Source organism: Protopterus annectens, chromosome 14.part0 (genome assembly GCF_019279795.1).
Source record: "Protopterus annectens isolate FY-2018-M chromosome 14.part0, PAN1.0, whole genome shotgun sequence".
Taxonomy (NCBI): domain Eukaryota; kingdom Metazoa; phylum Chordata; order Ceratodontiformes; family Protopteridae; genus Protopterus; species Protopterus annectens.
The window spans coordinates 743,031,223-743,047,933 of record NC_056748.1 but is presented as its reverse complement, the minus strand read 5'-3'; the positions used below and the strand labels follow the sequence as shown (position 1 = coordinate 743,047,933).

The 16,711-nt window shown below is 46.8% G+C and overlaps 1 protein-coding gene across 1 annotated transcript in view; it reads right to left on the bottom strand.

Annotated features, from left to right (window-relative positions):
* HIF1AN (hypoxia inducible factor 1 subunit alpha inhibitor) overlaps window positions 1-16,711 on the bottom strand; it is a 1,008,741-nt gene that overhangs the window by 776,086 nt on the left and 215,944 nt on the right. The gene's annotated exons all lie outside the window — the stretch shown is intronic.

The window sequence follows — 16,711 nt, the reverse complement described above, 5'->3', positions numbered from 1 at the left end:
GCCCTGTCCCTAGAAACCCTGTCCAATTTGTAATGAGAGATGAATGTATGTGGTTTAGCCCAAGTAGCAGCTGCACAAATCGTCTCTAATGGTAGGCGAGCTGCATGAGCCAGGGATGTAGACACTGATCTTGTAGAATGTCCTTTAGGTTTGACAGAAAGTTTGTATTATATACGTTTATGATTCTTCAAATCAATCAGTTAGCCATTTGGAAAGAGTTAGTTTAGTAACCGCTACACATTTCCTGCTGTCAGCAAAGGCTACAAAAAGTTGATCAGATCTCCTGTGATCCTTTGTTCTATCCAAATAAAACCTGAGTTGTCTATGGACATCCAATTTGTGTAACATATACTCTAACTTAGAGTGATTCTTGAAAAAGGTAGGTAATTCAATGGACTGATTAATGTTATTGATAGAGCAAACTTTGGGGAGAAAGGATGGATTAGTGCGAAGAGATACTCTGTCAGAGTGAAAGATCAAATAAGGGTGTTTAATAGAAAGAGCCTGAAGCTCAGACACTCGCCTAGCGGATGTAATGGCTACCAAGAAGAGAGTCTTCCACGATAAATACTTCAATGGACAAGAGGAGGCTGGTTCAAAAGGAGGCAATATCAATTTGGATAATAAAAGGTTCAGATTCCAAGGTGATGTAGGAGTTCTAACTGGTGGTCTAATATGGAAAGATCCTTTTAAAAAGGCCTTACAAAGTCTGAGAGCCATAATAGGTGCCCCACAGTCTTCCACATGAAAGTTGGAAATGGCAGCCAATTGCACTCTTAAAGTGGCAGGAGAAGCTCCTTGATGGAACAATTCTGTTAAAAACTCCCAAGATCTTGTTTAACGGAGCTATGACAGGGTCCAAATGATGTGAGTTTGCCCAGAAGACAAAACGTTTCCATTTACTAGTGTAGGTCTTTGTAGTAGAAGCTTTATGAGAAGCCACTAGTATATTCTGAACTGCCGGTGTAAGAGAATCAGACCTGGCTAAAAAGGGAAGCGGAGCAGCCAAGCTGCTAGATGGAGTGATTCGAGTGAGGGGTGAGGAACCCCTGACGAGTGAGTCAGTAGATCTGGCTCTGGGTCCAGGATCCAAGGTCCCCGAATGCGGTGTTGCAAAACAAAGGGGAACCAAATTTGACGAGGCCAGAATGGGGCAATGAGGATTATAGTCCTTTGCAGGTTGTTGGCTTTCTGCAGAAACTTTGCAATCAGGGGAAAGGGAGGAAAAGCGTACAGGAGACCCGGGGGCCAATCGTGCACCAGCGCGTCCCTGGGGACTTCCCCTGGGGGGGGGGGGTAATAGGGCAAAGTAGCTCCTGCATTTGGAGTTCATTGGAGACGCAGAAAGATCGCAGGAAGGCTGGCCCCACTTGCGAAAAATCTTCTTCGCAACTGACTGTCTGAGGGACCACTCGTGAGGCAACAGGATTGCTCTGCTCAGCCTGTCGGCTATGACATTGGATGACCCCGGGATGTGCGTTGCGATCAGAAAGCGACCCGTGGACTCCGCCCATTGCCAAATTCTCATGGCCTCTCTGCATAGCTGATAAGACCTGGTTCCCCCTTGCTTGTTTATGTACCAGACTACAGACATTTTGTCTGTCTGAACTGCAATAGTCCCTAAAGGAAGAAGGGGAGCAAAGTGTTGCAATGCTAGAAACACTGCCCTCAACTCTAGAACATTGATGTGCACATTGTACTCTAAATTGGTCCATTCGCCTTGGACTGTCTGTCCCTGAAAGATGCCCCCCCACCCTATCAGGGAAGCGTCCGTGGTCACCGTAGCTGTCGGCGTGGGTAGCACAAATGGTCTTCCGCTGGAAAGGTTGCAAGTCTGAAGCCACCAGGCTAGATGTGATTTGCATGTGTTTGTAATCAGAATTTCGTGTGTCAGAGGTAGCTGTTGGAACGACCATTGTGCAAACAGTAGCCATTGTAGAACTCTCATGTGCAGTCTTCCCAATGGTATCGCAATGAGAGAAGCTGCCATGAGACCCAAAACCTTCAGAACCAGTTTTGCTGGGGATTTCCTGGATGACAGAAGGAGAGATATTTGACTTTGTAGTGAGGTTATCCTTTCTGGAGGGAGCCTTAGAATTAAATGATGCGTATCTAATTCCGCTCCTATGAATAAGATATGTTGTGATGGCTGTAGTAAAGATTTTTCGAAATTTACGGAAATTCCGAGGTGAACACAAAGTTGTAGAGTGTAATCCCTGGCCTGTATCAGTTGACGCCGGGTGGTGGCAGAAAGGAGCCAGTCGTCCAGATACGCAAACACCTGGAATCCTAGGCGTCTCAGATGAGACGCTACCCACTGCCATGCATTTGGTGAAAACCCTGGGGGCTGAGGTCAGACCAAAGGGCAGGGCTCGAAACTGATAGTGACTGGCTCCCAACCGGAAGCGCAAATGATCTCTGGACGCCCTGGCCATTTTGATGTGGTAGTATGCGTCCTTCAGATCTATTGAGCACATCCAGTCGTCCTTCTGTAAGAATGGAAGGATCGATTGAAGCGTGACCATTCGGAACTTTTCTTTCTTGACGAAGGTGTTGAGGTTGCTTAGGTCCAGAATCGGCCTCCAGTCCCCTGTCTTCTTTGGAACTAAAAAGAACCTTGAGTAAGTTCGAATCCTATTTGGTCCGCTGGGACTGGTTGGATGACTTTTTTCTAGCAGCTTTGAAATTTCTATAGCTGCTGGGTCTCGCAGATGGGGCGGCACATCTGGGAGTTTTCTCTTTGGAATGGGAGTGGATAGAAAGGGTATTCTGTAACCTCTGGTAACCACGCTTTTTACCCAGTTGTCTGTAGTAAGATTTTGCCAGGCCTGAGGGTATAAAGCTAAGCGACCCCCGACTGCCTCCAGAGCAGGACAGTCGGGCCTCCTCTCAGGAGTGCTGGAAAGGTTTTCCAGGGGGTGCATCCCTGTCACCTTGGTTTTGCGGACCCCCTCTGCCACCAGGGCTGCGTCTTCCACCTCTTCCCCCTCCTCTGCCTCTAGAGGGGGCATCACCCTGCGTGCCTGGGAAAGATCCTTGGGGTTTTCGAAACCACATTTTTCCACCGCGTTGCCCTTTGGGGTACGGTCTGGATGGGGTGGAAAAACGGACTCCGACAGCAGACAGAGTCTTTCCCTCCTGTTCACACCGGTAAGGGTCTCCTTTACTTTGGGGCCAAAGAGAGTGGCACCATCAAATGGGGCGTTAGTAAAGGAAGACTTGAAGGCTTCCGCAAATGAACATAAGCGCATCCAGGATTGTCTACGAAGAGCAATCGCTGAAGCTGCTGCCCTACTCGATCCTTCGCTGCGTCAGATCAGCCTCATGGATGAGTTAACAATGGATGTAAGGGTATTGAGATGTGCTGTAACTTTCTCTGAAACAGCAGCATCTGTAGTACCCTGGAGGGTATCTCCCAACTCTTTGATTAGATCCCTCTGTAGACGTGTAAAGTGGGTCAAATACTTCAGGGATCGCATAGAAAAAGCCGCTGAACTAAAAATGCGCTTCCCGTACCTGTCCATAGTCCTAGAATCTTTGTTAGGCGGATGGACAGATGAGGAAGATTCCGACATCTCCTTTTTCGTGGCCGCTGCCACCACCATAGCGTCCACTGGAACTCCCTTTGTGAGGTAAACCTTGTTTTGGGGTGCAGTAATATACTTATTAGGCTTTCTAAGGACTGGTTCCACCGTGTCAAGTGTCTCCCACGCCCTTCGAGCAATCAGCTCCATTAACTCATCGAAGGGCGGAGTGACCCAGGAGGAGGAAGGGCGAGCACCAAATGCCTTCAGCAAGAAGGACTCATCCTCAGAAGGGGGAAGGGACTGCCAATCACCTCTCTGTTTTAGGATCTCCAAGATGTCAGCGAAAGAGACATCCTCTGAAGGTGACTTTGGGGACCCTTCTGACTCATCCAAGTCAGTGTCCGATGTCAATGATTCTTGTGGAGAATCTAAGTGTCTCCTCTTACACAATCTTTTCCTAGGGACTTCTTCGGGGGGAGCATCCGAAGAAGCCTCCGAGGAAGAGGGGGCACCCTCCAGGGGTGGCTGAGACACAGGTGCTCGACGCTTGGATGTGGCCGTTGGTGCAGAGGAGGATAACGGTCCTTTATGGGGAGGAGAGGCTGCTTCTACTGATGTGGTTGTCTGGGTAGACAACACCTTCCTCATGAGATCGAAGGCCCCCGGGTCCCGAGTCGAGGTATCTCCCGGTTCCGAAGAAATGGGGAGAATCCCCGAGATAGGCACCGAAGGCATCGACCCCGAGGACGGAAGAGAGTCGATCCGAGCCGAGGCCCCGAGAGGGAGAGTCGGAACCGAAACATCGGTCCGACTCTCGGTCCCGGAACCAAGGATGGATCTTCGGCTCCGAGACTCCGGTACCGGATCAGACGGAGTCGAGGTGAACGGAGCCGACCGAGAAAAAGACGGTTCTGGCACCGAGGGCTCCACAATCAGTAGATCAGCCTCTTCCGGCTCCAAAGACTGGACAGGTCTCGGAGGAGGAACAGATGGAGATAATGGAAGGCCTTCAAGTCTCGACACCAACTGGGAGGAAACCGAGATGAGTTTGGATAAGGCCGGATTCTCCATTAATTTCTGCACCACGCAGTCAACATCGGTGTCTGAGAGGGGCCTGGAAGAACGGGTCGAAGGAATCGAAGACTGAGCCGACCTCAACAGTGTCGGGGGAGGGAGCTCCGTCACCGGTTCCAAGACTCGAGGCTCAGACACTGACAACAGTTGAACACTCGGCCCAGAGGTCTGTGGAACCGGTGATCGAACCTTAACCGAAGAGCTCGGAGACGATGACTTGGGCTCCGACGTCTTCGATTCCTTCGAGGATTTGGATGCCTGGTCTGAAGCATCCAGAGCCTCTTGAAAAGAAGGTTTTAACAAACCCCTATCCATGAGTTTCCTGCGCCTATCTGTCATGACCCTCCCACTGAAAGAATGACAAATAGAGCAGTCTTCTTGCAGATGGAGAGGGCCAAGACAGTAGACGCAGGAACTATGATTGTCAGTAACTGACATTTTTTGCCCACATTGGCAACGCTTGAATCCAGATTTCGCCTTCTCAGACATCTTAAACTTAATGTGGAAAAAAGGGGAGAAGTCAAGTCCAGTTAGTAAGTCCAATCCGGTGAAATTGTCAAATCCAGTTAAAGAAAAAATGTCTATCCAGTAGTCACTTCAGAAGGGGGTGGTAGGCCCCGAGGGAAACTCTAATAAGTTTAAAATTAAACTTAACGGAACCGAGAATTCCTCAACCGTACCACACACACACACACACACTTAGTCACTAACAAACTTTATAGAATAAATTTATGCTGAAATAAGAAAAAAATCTTAATCTTAGCTTTAGTTGTTCGAGCTCGACCCAGTGATGCGAACGCTGCAGCGGCAAACTAGATCTGAGGTAAAGGCAGAGAGGGATTGTGGGTATTAGGTTGTCTCGAGCTTCTTCTTGATGCAGAGCTTGCAAGCGGCCGACACGGAGCCGAGGATCGGCTCCGAACCCAGGTGTAAGAAACGGCGAGATTGAACACTCTCACATCCCTTTTTACAAACGCCAGATGATTTAGAAGTATGTCCTGGTTTTCTGCCTGAATTAGGCAATCCAGGTATGTGTATATTTGAATATTTTTTGCCTGCAAAATGCAATAACTGGATCCAGGCACTAATACCCTGGGCGCAGTAGACAAGACAAAGGGCAGTGCAGAGAACTGATAATACAAGTAGCCCGCTTTGAAGCATAGGTATCTTCTGCAAGATTCCCGGATTGGGATGTGCAGGTATGCTTCTTTTAAATCCAGAGTTGCCAACCAGGTGTCTTTGTCTAGCACAGGAAGTAACTGGTGAAGAGTCAGCATCTTGAATTTTAGAATCTACAGAAAGGTGTATAGAGTAGACAGGCCCAGGATTGGGCGCCATTATTTGTCTTTTATGGGTATCAGAAAAAGCCTGGAATAGAAACCTTGTCCCTTTTACCTCTTCTGGTACCATCAGAATAGCCCCCAAGCTCTAGAGGGAAAGTACCTGTTTTTTGAGTCTCTGTGCCTACTGATTTGGGGACAGGTCTGGCCACCAGTTTGGTGTTGGCAACGTGTGGAAATTAAATCTGTATCCCTGGGACACGACATTTAAAACCCATTTGTCCTGGGTTATGAGTTTCAGTTCTTTGCATGAAGAGCAGTCTTTCCCCCCAAAGGGGCGGTTAAAAGCTAAGAGCTTGGCAATTTTAAAAGGAAGTCATTGAGACCGTTTACTATAGGGGTGTCTTGCTATTTCCAGATTTGGAAGTGGAGGCCACTGCATAGTTCTGAGTCCCCTGGGACTGAAACCTGGGGTGTTTGCCGTCTGTGTTTGGCTTGAGGGGATCTGGAATGGGCTGGAAAGGACCAGTTCTTAGTAGGCCAGTGCCTACTAAATCTTGGAGGTTGCACTTGTAAGAAATCTTTAACGATTTGCATAGATTTAGCTTTATCTTCCATCTTTTTTAGAACTTCTTCAGCCTTATCGCCAAACAAGCGGCCCTGATTTAAAGGAGCATCCAACAATTTAGCTTTATGATCCGGCAAAGATTGTTACTTAAGCCAAGCATGCCTTCTAAGCACAGACACAGTAAAGCAACCCTGCAGGAGGCCTCTAAAGAATAAAAACCACATTGCAAAGTACGTTTTCCAACTTGTTCAGCAGAATGCATTAAATTCTGTAAATCTTTATTTCCCACACAGTCAGGAGTCATCATCATTTTCTGTTTAAGCAGTCCAATAATATGCTGTTGATATTTTAACATACAGAACTGGCAGTTTACAGCTCCGATTGCCAAGGTTGCAGAAGTATAAACTTTTTTACCCCATCTATCCAGCGCCCTGGAGTCTCTATCAGAAGGGATAGGATTTTTAGCAGTAGAAGCCTTAATGCCCTTGGGTCCCAGAGAAATGGTTTCTGGATCTGCAACAAGGTTTTTGAAAAGGAACTTGTGGGACTCAGGAACCCTGTAGTATCGGTCAGGTTTAATAGGAGCCGGAGGCAGGGAATCAGGGGCCAAACTGGATTCAGAGAACACGTCAACAATGTCTAGTACAGGAGGTATAGCCAAAGGCCTGTGCTAAGGTAGAAGGCAATCCCTAAGCCTCTTTTTTGAATCAGAAAATTCCTGGCTTTCCCAGTGGAAATGCTCCCTTAAAGTATGTAAAGTTTCCCCAAAGGAAAAAACCTCAGGAGGGGAAGCAGAGGGAATGGAATCCCTCTGCATCAGAATCCTCATAAGTAGGTATGGACAAATCCAGGTCATAAGAGGAGTCAAAAGAAACAGAATCCTGATCAGAAGATTCATAATCAAGCTCAGCCCAAGACCTCTTGGGGGGGGGGGGGGGTTGACTACCCCTGATTAGAGTAATTAGATCTTCAGCAATTTTTATCATTTGTTTTTTAGGCATAGTGGCCTGAACATGTGGCCTGGGTGTCAGTTTTTTTAGACATGGATCGAGATTTAGGCCTTAGTAATGAAGGCGGTGTCGATTTAATATGCAAGTCTGTAGGCCAGAATACACCTTCAGAAGCCAGTGCCTGCACAGTGGCTCCAGACCCATCCAAGGTAGACATATCCACGGGTTCCATAGGTGAAGCATCTTGCGGCATACAGGACTCCGAATGGGTCTCAGTAGAGGACTGTGAATCAGAAGTAGTGGGTATCTGGGGCTGATAAAGCGTCAGCGAACTGGTGATTGGCTTAGAAGCGTCACTGGCAGTTTTGGACCTCGGCGGCCTGTCCATCTTTGCATTTTTTCAGAATCCCGGTAGTCAGATGGCTAACCGACATTTCTGGGTAATTAAACAGAGAACCAAAATATTTAGAGGCAAAAATGTATTGACGGATAGTGCGCTGATTAAATAAAGCACATAACAGACAGCAAGGTACGTCATTGGTCAGGGCCTAGGCAAGGAATACAGTACGAATGAAAATCTTTGTGAGGTATTTGCTTTCCACAAGTAATGCAATTATTAACCTTTACTGACATCGGTACGGAGCAAGAAAAAGTTTCCCCAATGGGGTACTTCGCTTTAAGTTGAAGACTTCGGTTCTGAAACGCAAACGAAAATTTCAGGAGTCGGACGACCGGCACTTGCAAACTGCTTCGGGCACCGCACGGCAAGAAAGACACGGCAAGAAAGACTGATGTAATGGCATCGGCTGCATGTTTTATACCCCTGACGACCTGACGTCATGGAAGAAGGGACAGCAACCGAAGCAGGACCCAAGACTTTGTTAATCAGGCCGACTGAGGGCAACCTGCCAGCAGATTACCCAAATGTAATGACTGCAACAGTGAAACACGAAGACATCAAGAAGTTACTTGGCCGACCGGCACTCATGCAAAATGCTTCTGATTCGGGTTCCGCGGCAAGAGGAAATGGCATCGGCTGCCTTCCTTTGTACTAGATGTCCTGATGTTAAGCTTAAACCGAAGGCAGCCGACATCATATACCAAGGACTTTGGTATTCTGGCTGACTGCGGGCTACCCGGAGCCAGATAACCCATTTGTAAGGACTGCAACAGTGAAACACGAACATCTGATTTTTTAAGTTTATGGTAAACCCCATATTTTGAAGATGATTGATGGCTATGGCAAAATTTTGTTCCAACACCTCTGTAGATGTAGCTAGAAGGTCATCCAGATACACAAAGATGTGTATTCACTGGAGTCTGCAGTGGGCAATCACAAAGCAAGGCATTTGGTGAACACCCTTGGTGCAGTAGAAAACCCAAAGAGCAAGACAGAACTGAAAATGCCATTAAGATGCAGAGAAGCATAACTTCCTGTAGTTGGGATGGATGGGAATGTGCAGATCTGCATCTTTAATATCCAGGGTAATCATAAAGGCTTGGGGCAGAATGAGTAGGAACATAGTCTGGAGGGTCGGCATTCATAAAGTGGGTAATCTTAGGAAATTACCGAGATGGGAGAGGTCAATGGGTCACCAGGGACCTTCCTTTCTGGGCACCAGGAAAGTACAGTTGTGTACACTTACCATAAATGCAGATGTTAGAGTGTATTCACTGTTGCAGTCATTACACTTGGGTTATCCTGCTGGCAGGCTACCCTCAGTCGGCCTGAATTCCAAAGTCTAGGTCTGGCTTTGGTTGCTGTCACCTCTTCCATGACGTCAGTGCGCCAGGGGTATAAAAGATGCAGCAGACACCATTTTCTTCAGTTTTTCTTGCCCCAGATGTCAGGTGCCCCCAAAAGGGTAGGCTAAAAATATGCCAATAAAACATGCATGCACCAAAATATATTATACCTTCATCTACAAGCAAATACACCACATAGGTTGTATAGATTACAGAAGTGCAGATAAGTTGCAACAAAGATATGGGGGATGGTGGGTGGGTAACCTGGACTGCAGCAGAGAATACACTCGAACATCTACATTTATGGTAAGTGTACACAACTGTACCATGTTCTTAGTGTTTCACTGTTGCAGTCATTACACTTGGGTTGAATCCCAAAGCTATGGTTGGGAGGCTGGAGCTAAATAGCATTAGGAGCGCCTATGACGCCCTGCAGAACTGCAGTGGCAAAGCCTGCCCTGGATATAGAGTAGAGTGGTAAATGATAGTGCTTTGTACAGGTATGCACTGAACTCCAGGTAGCAGCCTCTAAGATGTCTTTGGTTGGTACTCCCCACTGAGGAAGGCTGCTGAAGTGGCTTCTGCTCTGGTTGAATATGGCCTACTGCCCTTGGGCACAGGCTTGCCATGCTGTGAATAGCAGAAACGAATGCAGTGGCCTATCCACTTTTGAAATTGTCTGCTTTGAGATGGCCTTTCCTTGTGATCCTGCAACATATGCCACTAGTAGTTGCTCTGTCTGTCTGAAAACTTTGGTTCTGTTCAAGTAGAAACATAGCTGTCTGTGTATGCCCAAAGAATGCAGAATTCTCTCCCCCTTATTCTGTGGGTTTGGATAAAAAGTAGGCAGATGAATAGTTTGGTTAAGGGCCACACTGGACACTACCTTAGGCATAAATGTGGGGTTTGTCCTCGGAGAAACCCGGTCTGGATAAAAAATTATAAAAGGTTCCACAGCCATGAGTGCCTGTAGTTCTGAGACTCGTCTTGCAGAGGTTATTGCTAGGAGCAGAGCTGTTTTCCAAGATAAAAACTTTACATCAGCTGTAGCGGCTGGCCCAAAAGGAGGCAGGGCGAGTTTTTCCAATACATAATTGAGGTCTCATATAGGTATTGGTGATCTCCTTGGAGGCCTTAAGATTTTGGCTCCTCTGAGGTACTGCCTTAACAAGGGGTGAGAAGATTGGTGGCACTGTATTGTAAGGAGCAGAAATGGCAGAGGCATGAATGTTAATTGCTGAAAAGGATAGGCCTTTGTCCAGCATCTCAGTTAAGTACTGCAAATCTGAGGAATATTTGGTACGGCTGTGTCAATTTCTTGTGCCTGGTTCCAAGCACAGAATCTCTTCCATTTTCCAGAGTAAGAGTTTTCTGGTACTAGCCTTCTGGCCTCCAAAATGACATCCATTACAGCTTTAGAGAGAGGCGTGTTTTGTAGGACTACATTATCCGCCATGCTGCCAGATTTAAGGTTTTTAGTTGGCTGTGCAGGATTGAATTGTTTTGTTGGGATAGTAGATGAGGTATTTGAGGCAAGGTCCAAGCCGGGCATTGAGACAAGTTCCCTAGGATTGGATACCAGTACTGGCGAGGCCAGTCTGGGGCAATCAGTATCATCTTTGGCTTCTCTTGTCAGACCTTCAGGAGTACCTTGGGGAAGAGAAGCAGTGGAGGAAAGGCATATACTGCTAAGCTTTTCCAGCTGAAAGATAGGGCGTCCACTTTTCATGCTCATCTGTGATAAGTCCTTGTGCAGAATCTTTTGAGTTGGTAGTTGTGAGGAAAGGCAACTCTATCTTTATCCGAGCATCCCCATTTCCTTGTTATGCTGAAGACTTCTGGATCCAATTTCCACTCGTGGGGATCCATGAGGTTTCTGCTTAGTTGGTCTGCCAGAGTATTCATCTTTCCTGGCAGGAATTCCGCTTGCAGATGTACTTGGTAAGTCAATGCTGTGTCCCACAATTTCATGGCTAGTCTGCAGAGGGGGTAGGAATGTGTGCCTCCCTGCTTGTTTATGTACCACATGACTGTAGTATTGTCGGTCCCTATCAGTAGTTGTCCTGGATGAAGTAGATCCTTGAAGGCTGTCGGGGCATTCTGAACAGCTAGCATCTCTTTCTGATAAGTAGATGCATTTGACTTGTGGACCATGTGCCCTGAATACATCTTCCTGCCATATGCTACTACCACAACACAGGCCCCTATGGAATATCCAGGAATGTGTTTAGGATAGACAGGTCCAGTATTGGTCTCCAGGATTTGTCCTTTCTGGGCACCAAGAATAGCCTTGAGTAGAATCCTAGTCCCTGCTCTTGCTGTGGTACTAGCTGAATGGCTCTCATGTCCATGAGGGATGCAACTTGTTTTTGTGCCTCTGCCCATTGATTGCGTGGCAGGTCTGGCATACCGTTTGGCCTTGGCAGGGTGTAAAAGTGGAACCTGTAGCCTTGTGATACGATAATATTTAAGACCCATTTGCCCTGGGTGATCATGTGCCAATTTTGTTGAAAAAGTGCTTGTTTTCCCTCCAAAATGGCTGCCAGAAGATAAGTGCTTGGTGCTGGCAGAGGAAAGTCATGGAGACAGTTTCCTGTATGGCTGATTTTTCCTCTCCGCTTTTGGAGGTAGAAGTACCCCATTGCTCAGGCCTGCATGAGCCTTGGGGTTGTGATCTGCCTCTGGGGCGTCTATATCTGCCTCGTTGTGGCCTGTCTGACACTGGAAAGGACCAATTCTTTGTAGGCCAGTTCCTGCTAAATCTGGGAGGCTGTACCTGCAAGAAATCCTTGACTGTTTGCATAGATTTAGCTTTATCCTCCATTTTCTTCAACACCTCTTCTGCTTTAACACCAAACAAAGTATCATGCTGTAATGGAGCATCTAATAGTTTTGCTTTAACATGATCAGGCAGATTCTGTTCTTTTAACCAAGCATGAGGAAGATGGCGTCGGCTGACGCTTTTATACCCCAGGCGCTCTCACGTCGGGGAAAAGGGCGACATCAGCCGACGCTGGACCCAGACTTTGGAATCCGGCCGACCGAAGGGCTGCCTGAGGCAGGTAAACCCATATGCAAGGACTGCAGATGCATCCTTGAAGGACATCCTGTAACAGCGGCCCTGCAGGAGGCCTCTAGAGAATCAAAAAGTACAGTTTTGTACCTACCATAAATGTAGATGTCCGATAGATATGCAACTGCAGTCCTGACATATGGGTTGTCCTGCCTCAGGCAGCCCCTCGGTCGGCCGGATTCCAAAGTCTGGGTCCGGCGTCGGCTGTTGTCGCTTCTTCCCCGACGTCAGAGCGACTGGGGTATAAAATCATCAGCCGACGCCATCTTCTTCAGTGTTTCTTGCCCCAGATGCCAGGTGCCCTCCAAGGAAGGCTAAATTTAGAGAATGCATAAAATTCCAGACATGCATAATAGTAATTAACAGATACACCATAAAAGCTATCCCCAGCTAAGTTGGAAATGGGGTAGTGGACCCAAAAAGGTAAATTACTGAGGGGTAGGAAGGAGGGTAAACCTGACTGCAGTTGCATATCTATCGGACATCTACATTTATGGTAGGTACAAAAAGTACAGTTTTGTACCTACCATAAATGTAGATGTCCGATAGACATGGAACTGCAGTCATAACATGTGGGTTGTCCTGCCTCAGGCAGCCCTCGGTCGGCCGGATTCCAAAGTCTGGGTCCGACGTCGGCTGATGTCGCATTTCTCTCCGACGTCAGAGCGGCTGGAGTATATAAGCATCAGCCGACGCCATTTTCTACAGTGTTTCTTGCCCCAGATGCCAGGTGCCCTACAAGGAAGGCTGTAATCAAATTGGAAGACAAAAACAGGATTCCAAACAAATACATGAGCAATAAAACAAATACACCATAACAGATATCCCCAGCTAAGAGTGAGGGGGATAGGAGTGGACCCTAAGCATAGAGGGGTATGGAAGGAGGGAAAACCCGACTGCAGTTGCACGTCTATCGGACATCTACATTTATGGTAGGTACAAAACTGTACTATGTCCTTCAAGAATGCAACTGCAGTCATAACATGTGGGTAGAATACCAAAGCTTAGCTGGGGGAGGAGGTATGCTCTAGGACAGATATGGAGTGGCAATCAAACCCTGCAGGACTGCCGAAGCAAAGCCTGCTCTGGATCTGGAATATAGGGGGAGATTGTAGTGTTTTGAGAATGTATGCACGGAGCTCCATGTAGCAGCTTCTAGAATGTCCTTTGTAGGCACCCCTCTTAAAAATGCTGTAGAGGTGGCTGTAGCTCTGGTGGAATGTGGTCTGCCATAGGCTGGAACAGTCTTTCCATGAAAGGAATAACAGAATCTGATGCAATGTCCAATCCATTTAGAAATAGTCTGTTTTGAAATTGCTTTTCCTTGGACTGCAGGGGCGTAAGCTACAAAAAGCTGTTCAGACTTCCTACTGGCCTTGGTTCTGTCCAGGTAGTATCGAAGTTGTCTATGAATGTCCAAGGTATGCAAAGGCCTTTCCCCCTTATTCTCAGGATTGGGGAAGAAAGCAGGTAGATGAATGGCTTGATTTAGAGAAACCCTAGATACCACCTTTGGCATAAAGGTAGGGTTGGTCCTTAATGAAACCCTGTCTCTGTGGAAAATAAAGGGTGGTATTGCCATTAGGGCCTGTAGTTCCGAAACCCTTCTTGCTGAGGTAATTGCCAACAGGAAGGCTGTTTTCCATGAGAGAAATTGCAAGTCAACTGAAGCTGCTGGCTCAAAAGGAGGTAGAGTCAGTTTTTCTAAGACAAAATTGAGGTCCCAGGCTGGCACTGGGGCCTTTCTTGGTGGTTTAATATTCTTGATTCCCCTGAAGAATTGTCTTAGTAAGGGGTGAGAAAAAACAGGAGGATCAGTGTTGTATGTAGCTGAAATAGCAGCTGCATGTATCTTTATTGAAGAATACGAGAGGCCACTCTAACATATCTGCCAAATATTCCAAGCTAACTGGGATGTTCAGTAATGATGCATCATGCCCTTTGCTGGTATTCCAATTGCTGAATCTTTTCCACTTTGCTAAGTAGACCTTTCTGGTGGACGGTCTTCGAGCCTCTGTTAGTATCCGCTGAACTTCCTTGGAGAGAGTTAAGCTGAAGTTATTTATGGGATCTCCCAGGCTGTTAGCTGCAGAGTCTGAAGGTTTGGATGCAGTGCTTCGAAATTGTGTCGAGTCAAAAGTAGAGGCCACTGAGGGAGGGCCCACCTCCTGGTGTGACATATGCTCCGTAGTAGTGGGTACCAGTGTTGTCTTGGCCAATCCGGAGCTATTATGATTCCCTTGGGCTTCTCTGCTTTGATCTTTAGTAATACTGAGGTCATCAGTGGCAGAGGTGGGAATGCATAGATTGCTAGGGAGTTCCAGTTGAATGAAAGAGCATCTATTTTCCAAGCCTTTGGATGGTATGTCCTTGTGCAAAATTTTGGTAGGAGATGATTGAGGTGAGAGGCAAATAGGTCCACTTCTGGCTTGCCCCATGTCGAAGTGAGTTGTCTGAAAGCCTTCGGATGCAACCTCCACTCGTGTGGATCTGTGAAATTCCTGCTTAGGCTGTCCGCCAACACATTGTCTTTTCCTGGAACAAACTGTGATTGTAACTGGATGTTTAGACTCAGTGATTTCTCCCAAAGCTGCATTGTCAGTCTGCAAAGGGGGTAAGAGTGGGTGCCCCCCTGCTTGTTTATGTACCACATCACAGTGGTGTCTGTCCATATCATTAAGTGACCTTGCTGGAGTTGGTTTTGAAAAGCCTCGATAGCATGCATTACTGCCAGCATTTCCCTTTGGTTTATATGCAGATGTGTTTCCTTGGGAGACCATTGCCCTTGTATACACCTGCCTTCCATGTGCACCCCCCATCCGAGGTCTGAGGCGTCTGTAGTCATGGTCTGTGTTATCTGTGGTTTTTTGAATGACATACCTGTGTTTTCCTGGCTCACCGAGGCCCACCATAGGAATTCCTTTTGTAAGCATGGAATGAGTGGTATGATTGTCTCCAAGTTGTTGCTGTGCTGAGACCAAACACTTTTTAGGTACCATTGAAGCTTTCTCATGTGCAGTTTTGCTAATGGAACCAGTAGAATGCAGGATGCCATGTAACCCAGGGCCTGTAGGAATCTCCTTGCAGTCATCTGGGTGAGTTTTGCTAAACCTTTGAAGTATTGAGTTAACTTCTCTTGCTTGTCTTCTGTCAGGTAAGCCATCTGAGAGGCTGCGTCTAGTTTGGCTCCTAAGAAGATTATTAGCTGGGATGGCTGCAGTCTTGACTTTTGGAAGTTGACTGTGTATCCCAGAGCTTGAAGTAATCGTATGACATATTCCAGATTTTTTGTCAACATCAATTTGTCGTCCGCTTGTATGAGGCAGTCGTCCAGGTACAGGTAAATTTGTATACCCTGGAGCCTGCAATGAGCAATTACTGAAGCCAGGCATTTTGTAAACACTCTGGGCAGTAGATAAGCCAAATGGCAATGCTGAGAATTGATAATGCTCTGGCCCTGCAAGAAATCTGAGGTATCTTCTGCAGCTGTGTCTGATAGGGACATGCAGGTATGCCTCCTTGAGGTCCAGAGTAATCAGCCACGACTCCTTGCCCAGCATGGGAAGGAGTTGCTGTAGAGTCAGCATTTTGAACTTTGGTACTATGAGAAAGGTGTTTAATGCGGACAAGTCCAGTATTGGTCTCCATTGAGTTTCTTTTCTTGGAACAAGGAACAGTCTTGAGTAAAATCCCTGTTCTTGTTGTGGAACTCTTTCTATTGCTTTCATTCGAGTTAGCAGAGTGATTTGCTTGATAGCCTCTGCTCTTTGATGTTGTGGTAGATTTGGCATGCCTTGTTTTCTTGGTAAGGTATGAAAATGAAACCTGTACCCTCGGTCTATAATGTCCAAAATCCATTTGTCCTTTGTCAGTCTGTGCCAGTTTTCTGCAAACAGAGATAATTTCCCGCCCAAGGGAGCTTCTAGTTGTTCCCTGGTAGGCGGTAGTAGGAGGAAAGTCATTGAGATTGTGGTTGTTGGGCAGGAGAAACACCTGCGTCACCTCTTTGGTTTCCTGGCTGCCACTGACGTCCCCTGTAAGGGCCTCTGTATTGACCTCTTCCTCGGCCACATCTGTTCTTACCCCTTTGAAACTTTTCTGGTTTAGGAAAGGACCAGTTTTTTGAAGGCCAATTCCTACTGAATCTGGGGGGTTGAACCTGGAGGAAATCCTTTACAGTTTGAACTGATTTTGCTTTTTCTACGATGGTCTTTAACACATCCTTAGCATTTGCACCAAAAAGCTTGTTCTTTTCCAAAGGTGCATCCAGAAGTTTTGCTTTTACATGATCTGGTAGAGGTTGATCTTTTAACCAAGCATGTCTACGCATCACTGCCCCTGTCATAGCTGCCCTACATGAAGCTTCCAGTGCATCATATCCACACTGCAGGAAGTGATTGCTTACTTGCTGAGTGTTATGTACAGCTTCCTGCAAAGTCTTCCTGTCTAAAGGATCAGGAGAAGCTAATGTTTTTTGTAAATCTTCTAAGAGA